Below are 17,463 nucleotides of genomic sequence, written 5' to 3'. Positions count from 1 at the left end.
GCACAGGGAGTATCAGGAAACAGTTGTAAAACAGATCATTGCAGTGCAATTAAGTCAGGCCTTTAGAAGGAACACAGAGAAGGAAATAAACCTGTCTGGGGATTTGTGGAAGGTGGCCCCTAAAGGACTATTAAAGAGCTGATTCTAAAAGTCAATGGGGAAGGGCACCTGGCTGGCTCACTCTCTAGAGCATGTGACTCTTGATCTGGGGTTAAGAGTTCCAGCCCCATGTTGAGCATAGAGCTTACTTAAAAAAATAAAAAGAAAAAAGAAAAAAAAAGAAAAAGTAAAAGTTAAAAAAAAATCAGGAAAGGAAAGGAGCGATTCCAAGCAAATGGAGGAGCATGCTTGATTGTCTGAAGGTGATCAGTAGAACTGGCTGATTGAAGATGAACAGGAATGGTGTGGTCAGTGTTCATTCATTTATTTATTCATTCCATAAGTAACTCTGGGTATATAAAGGTTAACAAGCCAGTGTGGAAAATAAAAATCTTAATAAAATGTTTTTCAAATTTCCATCTAGTGTACTGATACCTAGTTTTAATGATTGGACCCACTGCCAAAGATCTATGACTCCATGATGTCTCTGTTCTGAACCACACAGGAGACCTTTGCCCTCAGGTAACAATCTCCTTTTTACCTTATAACTAGAAGTTTAGAGACTTGGGTTCTTCATATCTTTCCTTTAGCCTACTGGGTAACACTGAGGGTGGGTACCTCAGCTGCTCTGAGCCGCAATTTTCTGATTTGTAAAATGGGAATAACATCTGTCCTGCCAGTTTTATAGAGTTTTCTGATTAAACAAGATAGTTGATGTGAGAAGTCTTAAGTACAGAACAGTGGCTTTTAAACTTTTAATTGAAACTCAGTGTAAGAAATTTGTATCACTGGCACCTGGGTGGCTCAGTTGATTGTCTCTGTTTGGTTCAGGTCATGATCTCAGGGTCCTGAGATCGAGCCCTGCATTGGGTTCCCTGCTTAGTGGGAAGCCTGCTTCTCCCTCTCCCTCTGCCACTCCCCCTGCTTGTGCTCTCTCTCTCAAATAAACAAATAAAATCTTTAAAAAAAAGAGAGAGAGATTTATATCACTAAGCAGTATTTGAGTACCTATTATGTTTTCTATTCTGTGTCAATTTTATGTCATTTAACTTTAAAAAATGCTCCTTAAGACCCACTACATGTGAGTTTATGATCCACTAATGCGGAGGTTCTCAACCAGGGGCAACTTTTTTCCCTAAGGGAATATTTGGCAATGTCTGGAGACATTTTTGATTTTCACAGCCAGGGAGCTGCTACTGGCATCTTGTGCAGAGAGGCCAAGAATACTGCTAGACATTCCACAACGTACAGGATGGCCCCCCACAGCAGAGCATTATTTGGCCCATAATGAGTAGTGCTGAGGTTGAGAAAACCTTGCATTAATGTTTCAGGAACTCAGAGTATATAGTATTTGATTCTTGTGGGGTACTATAATTCTTAAAAGGACACTATTGCTCTTGCCTCGAGGTGAGGCGTTTTTGTGAGACCAGAGAAATCCAAAGGGAGAAAGAAAAGGAGTTCACATTAGTACATAACTATTATGTGCTAGGTATTCTACCAAAGCATTTTTATCATTTAGTTCTTACAACAACCCTGTGAGGTAGGTATTATTACCTCCATTTCACAGATTAGAAAACTAAGCTCAAATACTTTAATGATTTACCAGTGTTACCCAAAGGATACTAAGAGAACCAGGATTATAACTCTGGTCTCTGTGCTTGTCAGGGAATAGGACAGAAGGGAGGACTGGGGCCAGAATTTCTTATTCGTGTATTCCTAACTTCTAGGATAGTGCCTAATTATCCATGAATGCCAGTTAATATTTGGTAAATGGTTATTTGTTCAAATGCACATAACTGGTAAATGGCCTAACCCAAAACCCACATTTTATTTTACAATTCTGTGCTCTCTTTGGTTCAAGAAGGGAAACTCCTTACCCAAACAACAGGAGGCATGGCTGAATTAACCTTTAGCATTTACTGCCGAAGTTGGTAATTTCCTAGTGATCGCTTAAATTTTTATCACATGTAAGAAAATTTTGAATGGTGAGAGACATGGCTTACATTCTGGTTTTGCCTACATAAATGGAATTCTAATCCTTTCTACACAAACTAGGATGTAACAAATTAGCATTAATCCAGGAAAACAGTAGGAGGAGCTCCTTTCTTTTAAATGAAGTTAAGACCTTTAAATTAATCTTTATGGAAATTAGTTTTAAAGCTCCAAAACTACAAATAAGTGTATTAAAAGGGTATAGAAATTTCTACCTAAAGAATTCCTTTAAAAATTAATTGCAATTATTTTAAAATTCAGGAATGATATACAAGGTAAATGAAATAATGTGGAATTGAATTAAGAATATTTGGGGGGTGGGGTGCCTGTTTGGCTCAGTTGGTTAAGCTGCTGCCTCTTGGTTTAGGCTCAGGTCATGATCTCAGGGTCCAGGGATTGAGCCCCATGATCATTGAGCTCCTAGATCAGCAGGGAGCCTGCTTGAGAATTCGCTCTACCTGTCTCCCTTTGCCCCTCCCCCTGCTTGCATGTGCTCTCTTTTCTCTCTCTCAAATAAATACATAAATCTTTAAAAAAGAATATTTGGGAAAAGTTATTATTCCCATACTAATAAATTTGGAAAAAAGATAAATCCTTAGAAAAATTAAAATGCTAAAGAAGATTCAAGAAAAGAGAATATGAATAAACCATACCAGGAGAAGAAATAAGATTTATCTAGAAAATAATTTACCTGACCCTGATAATTAAAGAAATGCTTCTCTAGTGATTAAAAGACAAATACAAGATCACAAACTGTTTTGAAATACATAGCCTAATGATACTAATAATAATTTGTTAATGAATGAGTATAGTAACCAACTTATATTTGCTGAGTTAATCTTGTGAAGCAGATTTTTTACTAAATACTCCCAAATAAAACCAATACTTAAAGCAAAAATTATGGCTTAGGCTTACTTCAGTCAATCCTTTAGTTTTCTAATCTGAAAAAGAGCATAATGATAGCATCTACTTTTGTCATCCACTGTGGGCATTAGGCGAAACAGTCCATATAAATTTCTCAGAGAAATATCAACTTTAGTTGTGTTAAGGCACTGAAATTTGGAGTTTGTAAAGTAGTTATTCTACCCTAACTAATACACCAATGCTTTGTTTACTCAACTGGAGGAAAACAAGCTGATTAGTCACAATTTAAGTGACTAATGTCACTAATGACCAAAGACCTCAAATGGGCCCTTGATATTACCTCGATGCTCCTGCTCTCTTAGATGTCAGTTTTATAACTTTTGTTTCCTAGTACCTCCAATACCTTTTCTCCCATCCTTGCTCTACACTGAGGACCTTATTTCTAAGTCACTGAGAAAAAACAGACACTCCCATAAGCTGTCACCACTGCATCTACCTACTGACCAGCATCTGTCCCCATATGTTGTCTTCTCCCTTTTCTTCTGTTAAATAGGGGAAGTCCCCTCCTTGCTCCTATGGAAACAAGTTCTTCCGTTTGCTAACTCGGGTTACTCCAGTGATTCTACCTTCTCCTGCATCACCAAGTTTCTCTCTTTCTCTCTTTTGGATTATTCCCATCAATAGGTATGCAGTAATATATCCAATATGTGGCAGACAGAAATGTGGTTCCCCAAAGATGTCCATGTCCTAATCCCCAGAACCTGTGAATATGTTAGGTTACATGGCAAAGGGGAATTAAGGTTGCAGATGAAATTAAGGTTGCTAATGAGCTGACCTTAAAATAGGAAGATGTCAATGTGAGTGACATCATAGCTGGAAAAGCAAGAAAACAGATTCTCCCCTAGAGCCTTTAGAAGGGAACATAGTCTTGCTGACACCTTCATTTTAGCCTAGTGAGATCCAAGGTGCAGTTTTAATGATAGAAGTGTAAGATAACTAAATTATATTGTCTTAAACCACTAGATTTGTGGTAATTTGTTACAGTAGCGATAGAAAATTAATATATTACAAACAAAAACAATAACAACAGAAAACCCTCTTCCTGGTGTACTTTCCTTCTCCAGCTATTGTCCTATTTCTTTGTTGACCTTTATAAAACTCCTTAAAAGAGTCAACTAGCTCCAATTCTCTCTTAAGCCCTCTTTAATAAGGCTTTTTTCCCCAAGCACTTCACTGACCATGTGCTTATCAAGGTCACCAAATGACCTTGTCATCCATGTCATCATGGACATTTCTCAGTTTTCAAACAGATTTGACAAGGTGATCACTCCCTCACCTTTGAAACACTTTTCCTCTTCTTTCTAGGATGCCTCACTCTCCTTTTTTTCCTAGTTCCTTGTGGCACATTCCTTATGGCTACTCTTCAGTTTCCTTTGCCAATTCCTCCTAATTTCCCCAATTCCTCAGAGTAGTTCAAGATTTAGTGTTTGCCTCTTTTTTCTGTCAATACTCCTTCCCTAACTGATCTCATTCATTTTCATGGCTTAAAATACTACTGAGGTACTGATTAATCTCAAGTATGAATCTTGGCCAAGACCTCTCTCTGCTCTGGATTCTAAACTTACGATATAGTCACTTGACATCTCCATAAGGAGGTTTACTAGGCATCTAAAATTTCAGACTCCCAAATTGATCTTCTAACCTTACCTATAAAACTTGCTCTTCCTGACATTTTCTCCATCTAGGTTAATGGCAATTTCATCCTTTAAGTTGCTCAGGCCAAAAATATTTTACTCATCTTTGTCACCTCTTTTTCTTTCCCAACTCTCATCCAATCTTTTAATCAAACCATCTCCAGGGTCTAGAACAGCAGTTAGCCAGACCTATTGGTTAAGTCCTTCAAAACATGTCAATCTGACTATGTCCCACCACCCCTACCGCTACTATCCTAGTATAGGTATCAGGCCTGGATTTTGCAGTAGCCTTCTCACTGGTCTCCTTACTTCCATGTCCCCCTAAATGCTAGTTTCCACAGCCATAGACTCATCCTTCTAAAATAGAGATTAGATCATATCATTGTTCTGCTCAATACCGTCCAGTGGTGTCTCAACTCAGTGAAAGCCAAATGCCTCTAAGCCCCCAAAACATCAGACTGAATGAACTTTCACTAATTGCTCAGCCATATTGATCAGGCTGTTTCTTGAAGGAGGTATTTTTCCTCTTCAACATCTTTGTGTTTGCTGTTCCTTTTGATTTCAGTGATCTTTCTTCTAATGTTTTCATTGCTTTCTCCCTTAGCTCTCTTGAGTCTTCACTTACCACCATCTCAGTAATGCTTTCTCTGGTCATTTAAGATTTCATCATTCTTTTTCCACCTACAGCATTCTCTCCTCTTGCTTTACTTTACTTTTACTACTGCATTTATTATCTCTGACATAAAACATACATTTTTTTGTTTACTGCTTATTTTGCATACTAAATTCTATGAAGACAAAATTTAGGGGATTGTTTTGTTTACTGAAGTATCCCAAAGTCCAGAATAGTAAGTAGCACATTACAGGCACTCACTAAGTAAAAATACATATTGGGGGTGCCTGAGTGGCTCAGATGGTTGAGCATCTGCCTTTGGTTCAGGTCATGATCTTCAGGTCCTGGGATCCAGCCCCATGTCGGGCTCCCAGCTCAGCGAGGAGTCTGCTTCTCACTCCCCCTGTGCCTCCCCACTACTTGTGCTCTCTCTGTCTCTGTCTCTCTGTGTCTCTCTCAAATGAATAGATTAAAAAAAAATCTTAAAAAACCCCAAAAAACCATCAAAAAATACATATTGAATGAAAGAAGAATTGGAAGGTAGAATGTGAAGGGAAAATGGCAAAAATATGAGGCCTAAGAGGTAAGCAGAGACCAGGTCCTGAATGACCTCTAAGCCATGTTTCTGAAGGTTAGTGGGATACCACTGATCTGCCTTACTTATGGGATTAATATGATCAGATTTGTATTTTTTAAAAATCGCTCTGATAATAGTATAGAGGATTATCAATAGAAGGTAGGCCTCAGAGAAGAGGGAATCAGGATTTCTGACAGATGGTAATGCCAGTCCCTGAGATAAGGAACATGGGGAAGAAATAACTTGGAAGGTAGTTATGGTGATGTTAGGAAATGACCATTATAGTTTTGGACATTTTGAGGTAGTGGGTTAGAAGGTGGTACTGAGGCTTTCACCAAAAGGTAGCACAAAGAGACAAAAAAGTAAAAATATAAAAGAGCTGTCAAAAGTTATGGAGGATGTATTGAGATAGTCCATTGTATATTTAATAGGAAATCCAGAGCAAGATAAAAATGATGGAAAATGATCTTAAAAGAGATAATGATTGAGAGTTTTCCAGAATTGAAAGAGAGTAAAAAATCTTTATAATCTTTATTCAGGTTGAAAGTGCACTCCACATATGAACAGAAAAAATAGATCTGTACCAAGTCATGTCCCAGTGAAACTTTAGAACATCCAGAGTAAAAAGAGAACAGTACAAACCTGAAGACAGAGAAGAGACTGCCTGCAACAGAAACAACAGTTAGTCGAGCAGCATACTTCGTCCAGCAACAATACATGCTGCAGGAGGGTCACTGATCCCTTCAAAGTGCTGAGAAGCCCCACCTGCTCCTCACACCATGTATGTGTGGAATCCGTGCACAGAACACTGACAGCTCTCTCCAAAGAATTAGGTATGCTGGTCTCTCTAGAATCTTTCAGGTCTAGAGATTGGTCTCCTCTTCTCTTCTAATTCCTGAGGTGGAACATCATCTTAAGGGGTCGCAAAATCGATTTCATAATTGTGTAGCATATCCTGAATAGATATTTTGACAACCAATGTTTGCAGCCTTTGGGACATCTTCCAAAATTCTGGGATGACAGGAACTTCATATTTAACATCCTATTACACTGAAAAACATTAAATCACTTTGGATTGTTCTCTGCTTTTTCATGTGTGTTTGCTTGCTTTCCAACTAGCTTGAAAAACATACCCTCTATTAGTTTTACACTTGGTAAGTAGAAGTTTTTCAGTGTAACTTTTCACAATAATAATCAATTAATGGATTATTTATTGGGTACTTCCGATAAATCAGGCACTTGAAGTATCTTCTTAACATTACCTTTCAATCATTGCCGTGAAAGATGATGACTGTCACCTCTGTTTTGCAGATGAGGAACTTGAAGCTTAGAGAGATTAGTAACCTGCCCCAGGGGAAGAGAAGAAGCAGGAATCTAATGTGTCCTGAGCTTTCAGCCTCTATGCTGTATTGATTGGTAAAACATGCTAATTATTGATAAAAATGGCGGTGTCGGGGTGGCTCAGTCAGTTGAGTGGCTGCCTTCAGCTTGGGTCATGATCCCTGTGTCTGGGATCGAGCCCTGCATTGGGCTTCCTGCTCGGCGGAGAGCCTCTTCTTCCTCTCCCTCTGCCTGCCACTCTGCCTACTTGTACTATCTATCTCTCTGTCAAATAAATAAATAAAATTTTAAAAAATATAAAAACGATCATATTAATAATTTGGAGTGGGGATATTTGCCCGAAATGTTGACTTATTTTTTTGTTTTTCCCAGGAAAAGAAACTCCATGGTCTCTTGCACCCTTTCCAGCAAGAGTTAATTCACTGAAATCAGTGCCCTGGGGCAGTATCTGTTTTGCCAGCCACCTGTAAGTATATTACAACTTTTGATTCTGAGTTCTTCTTTCTCCTGGAGAAAGAAGTTTCTGTTTTGTATAGATTGTCAACATTTAACACCGAATACCTCCTTTTGCATAGATTCTGTTTTGCATAGATTCTGTTTTGTATAGACTGCCAATATTTAATACTGAATACCTCCTTTTGCATCATCCTGTGGAGTGCTGATTCCATAAGGCATTAGCTCACTGGTCTGACAGCACTACCCAATAATCCCTGAAAGACCAAAAGACCAGAAGTTAAATTTGAAGGGGCTTTTCCAAGATAATTTCTTGCTTCAGGAAGATGAAAGAAGAAGGTGATAGATAATAGATGAAAGAGGAAGATGATAGGAAGGTACATATACTTCCCAAGGGTGCCACCTTCTGTTTTTATTTCCATGACCTTGTGTAGTGCCAGTCATGTCATGTGTGTGCAGTGCAACCTAAGTTAAAATGGGGCTCCCCACTGGGCATGGAGCCTACTTAAAAAAAGAGTTTAAAGTATTATTGGTATATAATAAACCACACATATTCAAAATGTATAAATATCATTAGTTTTGACATGTGTACGCTTGTGAAATCTTCACCACACTCAAGCTCTTGAACATATCCATTACCCCCAAAGTTTCTTCATGCCCATTTGTAAAGCCTCATTCCTGACTCCTCCCACTTCTTACCTTACTCCACATTCAGGCAGTCACTCTCTGCTCCCTGTCACTATAATTTGGGCAAATAAAAGTTTTGACCAGTGATTACTGATTATAAGATGGATGGTTCCACTTTTATAAAAGTCAAAATGTAATGAAAGCAAGGAAAGAATTGAAATGGAAATGTTTTGTCATAAATATGACAGATAAAAGCTTAATATCCAGAGCATTTCAAAAATTTAATAAAAAGGGTATTTTATTTTGACTTGTTTGATAGCAAGAAGAGACACAGGCCAGTCAGCTCAAGAAAAAGGATGCCTATGTTAGGGATTTACATGAACTGCATCTAAACTGGAGAAATGCTGGAAACAGAGGTAGCTTCAGGTATTTTACTCTGGTTTTCCTTTCATGGGCCAAATGATTGTTCTTTGGTTAGGTCTCTACTTCTTTAAGCACATCTACTTAGTTTTTTCTCTACCAACTATCTTTCTCTGCTAGCCCTAGTTTCTAGTCCCTCATCATTTCAATTTATAGCTCCTCTGACTCTGGTATACACAAGCCAGCTCTTTGTTCAGCCTTTTTCACTTTTGCTCCTTCTGTTAAGTACATCAACACTCAACATTTCTGAATTCAAATTCTTAAGAGAGGAATGTGATTGGCTTGGCTCACCATTTTGGACCAGGCCATACACAGCAAGTTGCTGGCCAGGATATTCATCAGTTACTTCTAGGTCTGAAATGACCCTTCACTGTGGGTCAGAGAGCAGGAATCACATGGTGCAAAACATTAGCATGTACTGTAAACAGGACAGGCACTGAGTGCTTACCTGTCCAGTAAAGAGGATAGTCCTTGAGAGCCAGATGGAGGGGGATTCAAATCCCAGCTCCACTATTTATTAGCTGTGGACTTTGGATAACTTGCTTAACCTGTCTGAACCTTAGTTTTCTCATTTATAAATTGGGGATAATAACTGCCTTGTATAATTTTGTGAAAAATAAAATACATGTAAAGCATGGTATAGTAACACATAGTAGGTCTCAATTAATGGTAGCTATTTTATTTTGTTTATTATTATATTAACAGATTGATAATGCTCTCAAGAAAAATAATCATCTCCATGGCAAAGGTCAAAAGAGCTCACACATAGACAAAAACCAAATAGTTAGCTGACATTGAAAAAAATGTCGATTTTACAACTTTTTAGTGAACTTAAAAATAGCTCTGAGATAGATATATTTCACATCTGTTAAACTTGCTAATAAATTAAAACTATACATTGCAATATTGCTATGGCAATGAAGAAAGAGTATATTCATATTTGGTAGATGACATTGTAGATCAGCCTCATTATTCCAAATAGCAATGTCATAAAATGTACCCTTTAATTCATAGTTCCTTTTTGGGAAAGTATTTCCCAAGGAGGTAATTGAAAACAAAAACCTGTATTTGTGTAAAATATTTATAGCTCTCTTTTTAATTCAAACACTTTCATCTTTTTAGAATGGAAAGAGACATAAGAGATTATTTTTCCTTTGGGCTGCACATTAGAGTCATTTAGGAGCTTTTAGAAATACTCATGTCCCATGCCCAGAGATTTTGAGGTAGTTGTCCTGATATATGACCTGAGCTTGAGTGCAGTTTAGAAACTCCTTAGCTATTCTAATGTGCAGCAAGGAAGGAGAACCACTCTTCCAGTCCCACACATTAGGGAAACTGTGAAAAAAACAGAGCCAGCGAGGTTAAAAAGGACCCTGAAAGGAACACACATAGATGTAATAAAAGAGCTAAGTTGAAAATGGAGATGTTTGTTCCTAATTCCTAACCTTTACTTCTAGTCTTTTTTTTTTCTTTTTCTTTTTCTTTTTTAGATTTTGTTTATTTAAGAGAGAGAGCATGAGCAGTGGGGCAGGGGCAGAGGGAGAGGGACAAGCAGACTCCCCACTGAGTGGGGAGGCCAGTGCAGGGCTCAAACTTAGGACCTGGAGATCATGACCTGAGCCAAAGGCGGACACTTAACCAATTGAGCCACCAAGCACCCCTGACTTCTGGTCTTGATGAATAACTGGAAATACCCATGTGTCCAATATTTAGAGACTAGGTAACAAATGACTGTGCAAAAGTACAGTGCATTCATTAATTGTTATTGGCTATCTGTGGACAAGGTAGAACATAGTATGTACACATAGTATGAACCAGGTGTGATAGTGGTGTATCTATTGCTATCCTCACCAAGAGAGTCCCAGCTGAATTGTCGAGTTCTTCCTTGGGAGGAGAGGGACATGGTTCTCCCTTCATGCTCTACCTCCTGCCCAAGGTGGCCAAGTTCCCTAAGTGCCCATCTCTGTTATGGGGCGTGGGGTTATTGACGTCCAGTACTGCTGAACTGTGGGCTGTCCATGCTGAACAACAGTTAATCAGAAGTTATGTTTTAAAATTGTGACATATACATAACACAAAATTTACCATCTTAACCATTTTTAAGTCGCACGGTTCAGTGGCATTAAGTATTTTAACATCGTTATACAGTCATCACCACCATCCATCTCCAGAATTTTTCATCTTCCTCAATTTTCTCAAACTTTCTACCCATTAAACAATAGCTCCCCATTTCCCCCACTCCACTGCCCCAGCCTCTGGCAACTACCATTCTACTTTCTGCCTCTATGAATATGACCTAAATACCTTCTATAAATAGAATCACACATGTGTCCTTTGGGTTTATTTTGTTTTCTTTTCTTTTGAGAGAGAGAGAGAGAGCACGTGTGTGTGCATGTGCGTGAGAGGAGGGGACAGAGGGAGAAAGAGAATCTCAAGTAGGCTTCACGCCCAGTGAGGAGCCTGACACAGGGCTCCATCTCATGACCCTGAGATTGTGACCTGAGCCGAAACCAGGAGTCAGACGTTTAACCAACTGAGCCACCCAGGTGCCTTCAACACGTGTCCTTTGTGGCTGGCTTATTTTGCTGAGCTTAATGCCTTCAAAGATAAGTGTCAATTTTTAAGCATATATATTCTTTGTCTTTCTCTCTACTCCCTTTTTCTTTCTTCCAAAGGCCACTTTCCTTCTGGGTTGAGGATCACCAGTATCCCTCCTATTGGTCCTTGCTCTCCTGCACAAGTGTCTACTATGGCTTTTGCCTCATCTTTTCTAGGCTCCATATTATCTAGTGAGCAGAATTTGGAAAAGCTTGCTCAGTCAGCTTGTACCTGAAATTTGCTAAGTCTGAAGGTTTGTTTTGTTTTTGCATCTTTGTTTCTGTTTTCAGTGTAGACTGGGGAAGAAAGGTGTGGGGACTCTCAGAATATGAAAGAGAGAAGGAAACAAAGAACACAACCAAATTAATACTTGAAGATACACGCCTGCATCAGTTGTAAAACTGGCATCTACCTAATTAAAAAGAACTGAAGAAGTTACAGAATTGTATCACAAGTGGATTGTTTTAGGTATGAGCAAATATTGTATACTGGTTAAATGTGTGAACTCTGGATCTGGGTTATCTGAATTTGAAACTTCATCTTTTCCCCAGTTTTATTGAGATATAATTGACATACAGCAATGTAGAAGTTTAAAGTATACAGCGTAGATCACCTGGGATTGGTTAAGCATCTGAAACTTGAACTCAGCTTAGGTCTTGATCTTAGTGTTGTGAGTTCAAGCCCTGTGTTGGGCTCCATTTTGGGTGTAGAGCCTACTTAAAAAGGCCACCTGAGTGACTCAATCAGTTAAACGCCTGCCTTGGGTTCAGGTCATGATCCCAGGATCCTGGAATTGAGTCCCTCAGGGGCTCAGCAGGGAGTCTGCTTCTCTTTTTCCCTCTGCCTCTCCCCCAGCTCATGTACTCTCTCTCTCTCACTCTGCTTTCTCTCTCCAATAAATAAATAAATTCTTTAAAAAGAAAAGAAAAGAAAAGAAAGAAATGTACAGCACAGTAACTTGAATTACATATATTGTGAAATAATTACCACAGTATCTGACACTTTAGTTGCATGTACTTGAGCAAATTACTGAACTTCTCTGTACCTCAGTTTAGTGAAAGGGTATAATAATAATAGCATCTACCTTATAAAGTGTTGTGAGGAATAAAGAAATTAATACATATAAAGCATTTATAATACTACCTGGAAAATACTAAGTACTATATAAACATTAGATATCAATACTTTTTGGTCAGCATTCTGAAATTTGTTATCTGTGAGACCAAATGTGGTTAACTATATAAGAACAAATATATTTAAAAACTCAAGATAGCATTATTCACTATGGCCCAAAACTGGACACGATGTAAAGTCCATTAATTGGTGAATGGATAAGCAAAACGTGTGTATCTTTCAGTGAAATATTTCTCAACAAGAAAAAGAAACAACCTGTTGAATCTTGCAATAATATGTATGCATCTCAAAAACAACTAGCTAAATGGAAAAACCCAGACATAACAGACTACATATTATATGATTCCATTTGTGTGAAATTTCCAGGAAAGGCTAAACCATAGAGACAGTGGTTGTTGTGGATGTTGTGGATGTAGTTAATTGATTCACTATAAGCTGGCATAAGGAAACTTTTTCCAGTGATGGAAGTGTTTTAAAACTGGATTTTAGTGATAGTTGCCCAACTATGTAAATGTACTAAAGCTCATTGAACCTTACTCTTAAAACGGATGAATTTTGTGGTGTATAAATTCTACTACTCTAAAACTGTCACAAAGAAAAAGAAAATGAAACTGGAGAGTCACATCCATCACTGTTTTGCCTGGTTCTCATTTAAAAAAAAAGGAAGAAAAAAGTTATTGTTTTTGTAAAAATAATGTATGTTGATTGTTGGGAGACAGTTCTCCATGGGTCTGTCATGTTTCTGTACATCCTGCAAACAAGGCTCAGCTTCCATTTGTTCCAGACAGTGTTTTCAGGGAAGTTTGTGTAGTGAATAGCCTCTGAAGATGGAAGGAGTGTCTTCCCCCCAGGAAAAAAGGCAGGCATGCTTACTATCCAATATAATAAAGAAAATGTCTGTCTCTGGAGCAAAGGGCAAACATACTTAATGCTCATTGTATACTATTTGGGTCTGTAAGCTTAAAGTTCCTATGTTTGTGCAGGTTTCACCGGCCCTTTTCATTTTTCTCTGTGGGAATTGGGAGTTGGTAAACCAGTGAAGAACATGCTCATGCTCTGGCCTCTGCCTTGGCTGAGAGTAATAAAGTCCTCTGACTCCGACCCAGGAGTTTCATGTCTTGTCAATATCCACGTTACCTTGTTAGCTTTTGAGTAGGGTAAAATCTCTGACCCTTCATTCTTTTTTGTGTTTGTGGTAAAATATACATGACATAAAATTTACCACCTTAACCATTTTAAAAAATATTTTATTTATTTATTTGAGAGAGAGAATGAGAGAGAGAACTTGAGAGGGGAGAGGGTCAGAGGAAGAAGCAGACTCCCCACCAACCAGGGAGCCCAATGTGGGACTCAACACCAGGACTCCGGGATCATGACCTGAGCTGAAGGCAGACGCCCAACTGACTAAACCACCCAGGCACCTGATCTTAACCATTTTCAAGCATACAGTTCAATGGTATTAGGTATCTTAACCTTAAAAATAAAACTGCCAGTTGTTTTACCAGCAAAAATGGTTTTATTCAGGACTAGCAGAGAATTCTAATTAGGGGCCAGCAAGCTATGGCAAAACCATGGGCAAATCCAGAGAACAAAGGAGAAGAATGCTTTTTTATAGAGGGAAAAAAGGAGCTGGGAGGGGTGTTATAAACAAAAAGTCCATTAGAGGGCGCCTGGGTGGCTGGTAGGTTAAGCATCTACCGTCAGCTGAGGTTATGATCCCGGGGTCCTGGGGTCTAGTCCTGCATGGGGCTCTCTGCTCAGTGGGGAGCCTGCTTCTCCCTCTCCCTCTGCTTCTGCTTTCTCTCTGTCAAATAAATAAAATCTTTTTTTAAAAGTTCACTGGAGGGGTGCCTGGGTGGCTCAGTGGGTTAAGTCCTCTGTCTCTGGCTCAGGTCGTGATCCCAGGGTCCTGGGATTGAGCCCCACATCGGGCTCTCTGCTTAGCGGGAAGCCTGCTTCCTCCTTTCTCTCTTCCTGCTTCTCTGCCTATTTGTGATCTCTCTCTGTCAAATAAATAAATAAAATCTTTAAAAAAAATAAATTCATTGGTGTGAACTGGGTATTTGAAGTATAGTGGCTTTTCATTGGCTGAGTTATGACAGTTTCGTATTGACTGGGCTGTTGCAGGGGGAAGAGAAAAACCTTCCTTCCTCCTGATGGAATAGTAAAGTAGAAGCTAAGTAGTATGGCTTGCAGGGCGCATCTCTTTTGGGAGATCTGCAATTGACCTCAGCTGGAATGGCATGAGAACTCTCACCCCAACCCCTGTGGCCTTCTGACTCCATTCTAAATGAGGTTTCCTTTTATTAATTTTTCTGTGTTTATTCATATTGTTGTGCAAATATCACCACTATCGATCTTCAGAATTTTTTCATCTTCCCATTTTGAAATTCTACCCATTGAATATTAACTCCCTATTCCTCTCCCCCCTAGCCCCTGGTAACAACCATTCTACTTTCTGTCCCTGTAAATTTGACTACGCTAGGTACCTCATGCAGTATTTGTCCTTTTGTGTCTGATTTCACTTACCATAACATTTTCAAGGCTCACCCATGTTGTAGCATGTATCAGGATTTCATTCCTTTTTAATACTGAATAATATCCCATTGTATATGTTCACAGTTCTTGACACTAATTATAAAAAAAAAGAAAATAAAAAACCCACATTATTTGGGAGTTACTATTGACATTGGTTGAGTATCACTCTAGACATCTGTTTGTGGGTGGACAGAGAGAAAACTAGGTTGATATAAATAATGTTAAAAAATGGGCTTTGGGGGGTGCCTGGATGCCTCAGTCAGTTAAGCAACCAACTTGTGATTTCAGCTTGGGTCATGATCTCATGCATTGTGAGATTGAGCCTGCATCAGGCTCTGTGTTCGGCAGGGAATCTGCTTGAGATTCTCTCCTTCTGCCCCCTACCCTTTCTTTTTCTCTCTCTCAAATAAATAATTCTTAAAAAAAAAAAAAAAAAAGGAAGAAGGAAGGAAAGAAAGAAAGAAGCCAAGGAAGAAAGAAAAAAAGAAAATAAATGGGCTTTGGGGTCTTGCTTTCTAATACTAATCTAAAGTTCCCTTGACTGGACGATAGGCACAGGTAGGCTTCTGGGCTTAGAGACTTAGCCACTCCTAGAACTCATCCACCAGCTCCCAAGCAATTCCCCTGCCCTCAGCCAATCAATGGTTAGTTGGCCACCATGACTCTGCTTTTATGTGCTTCCACCTCTAAGTAGTTCTTTAGTCCCGAGGATTATTTCTGTACCACATTTCCTACTTTTCTTTATTTGACAATTATTTATTCATGCCTGTCTTGTGCCAAGAGCTATGCTAGGTACTGGGAGTACTTAGACAAAAGATTCCTCTCCTGCCCTCTAGTAATTCACAGTACAAGAGACAGAAAAGCAAACACAGGCATTAAATATAGCTTTATAGACTTCCTGTCCTAGTGGAATTAAGAAAGTCTTCCAGAAGAGATGGCCTTAGGATAAGAAGGCTTAAAGGAGTGAGAGTTAAGGAAGTGAAGAAATGTACATGTGCTGGACAGAGACAGGGAGAGCAGAGAAAACAGCAGGTATGAAGGAACTGATGCAGTAGATACCTGGAATTTATGGAGGCACAAGCGATTACCTGTTTTTGGAATTTCACAAGGCAAGAAGGGAAGTGGCAAGGAGTAGAGCTGGAGAACCGTGGAGGGTAAAGTAGCAAATAATCACCTTATGTCATGATGCCATGATTATTTTTAAGTAACCACCCACCTTTGTCTACCCAATTACACAGTGTCTACTTTAGGGACATGAGTTAGTCACTCCTGGACCCTGAGGCATGGCATAGTGCCTGACATAGTAGGTTTTGAATACATGCTCTTTTTCCATATATTGGTGCATGTTTTGTAATTGTTAACTACTACCAGCAGCTTTAAAAAAATCTCTTGATTTCAGTTGGAATTTAGTTTTTGTTTCATTTGCATTGCATTTCTAAAGAAGATTTCTTTGTTTATTCCCTCATACATAGACTAATGATTTGCTACTATTTCCTCTTCTACTATAAAAGTAAAATTACTAAGTGGCTAATATAATTTATATATTTGTTTTGGCTTTTAGGATATACTACTGTTAGTGAAACTCAGCACTTCACATTTGTAAAAATGTTAATACTCTATTTATTTGTTTTAAATTCAAAAAAATTTTTTTTTAGTATTGTCTACACCCAATGTAGTTCTCAAACTTACAACCCCAAGATTAAGAATCTCATGCTCTCTGCCTGAGCCAGCCAGGCACCTCCAAGAATATTAATACTGTTAAAGTTAATTTGAAGAGAGAATGTATCTACTTTATTTTTAAAAAATATTTTATTTCTTTATTTTAGAGAGAGAGAGAGTGCATAAGCAATGAGAGGGAGAAGGAAAAGGAGAGAATCTCAAGCAGACTCCATACTGAGGTTGGAGCCTAATGTAGGGCTCTATCTTGTGACCTTGAGATCATGACCTGAGCTGAAACCAAGAGTCGGATGCTTAACTGACTGAGCCATCCAGGTGCCCCTGTATCTCCTTGAAAATTGCTTAAAAAAAATATGATTCTGAAAGCAAGTATTTAATTTCCAGATTTTACAGTTAAATGCTTTTTTGCTTATTTATTTGTTTTTAGGGTTTTTTTTATTATGTTATGTTAGTCACCATACTGTACATCATTAGTGTTTCAAAATTCATTGTTCATGTATAAGGTGATGGGTATTAAGGAGGGCACATATTGCATGGAGCACTGGGTGTTATACATTATACGTTAAATGCTTTTTAAAAGTATTTTCTGTTAGATGGTTTCCTGGGAAATTTGAAATTAATAGTTGGTTAGCATTCCATTAAGTTTTCATCATAATCACACATCTGTAAGGGCATTATGATTAAATCAGAGTAATTGACACAATGATTGTTCATCTATAAGGGAATCATGATTGAATCACAATAATTGATTTTTATGAATCCAGCAAAATTTTTCTTTTTTAATTTTAGTTTAATTATGCCGTATACCACCATAGGTGTGTGATCTGCAGAACTGT

General features: G+C 38.4%; 1 protein-coding gene and 1 long non-coding RNA gene across 3 annotated transcripts in view; both read left to right on the top strand.

Moving 5' to 3' along the window:
- The first annotated feature begins 304 nt into the window (after window positions 1-304).
- LOC116878340 lies at window positions 305-6,673 on the top strand. The gene is made up of 2 exons (XR_004384832.1): window positions 305-621; window positions 6,379-6,673. It is a non-coding gene; the product is annotated as an uncharacterized LOC116878340 (long non-coding RNA).
- A 929-nt stretch (window positions 6,674-7,602) lies between these two features.
- The window catches only part of MYOM1 (myomesin 1), a 145,802-nt gene continuing 135,941 nt past the window's right edge, over window positions 7,603-17,463 (top strand). Inside the window, exon 1 of one of the 2 annotated variants that reach the window (XM_032875672.1) lies at window positions 7,603-7,646. The gene's annotated coding sequence lies outside the window, so the exon portion shown is untranslated. Of the gene's footprint in view, window positions 7,647-11,667; window positions 11,747-17,463 lie in introns of those variants that run through there. The other variant, XM_032875673.1, reaches the window with a different exon arrangement.

This window comes from Lontra canadensis, unplaced genomic scaffold, assembly GCF_010015895.1.
Source record: "Lontra canadensis isolate GAN:19392208 unplaced genomic scaffold, GSC_riverotter_1.0 scaffold57, whole genome shotgun sequence".
Lineage (NCBI taxonomy): Eukaryota > Metazoa > Chordata > Mammalia > Carnivora > Mustelidae > Lontra > Lontra canadensis.
Note: the sequence above shows the minus strand (reverse complement) of the source record. Positions and strands in the feature narration are given on the sequence as shown.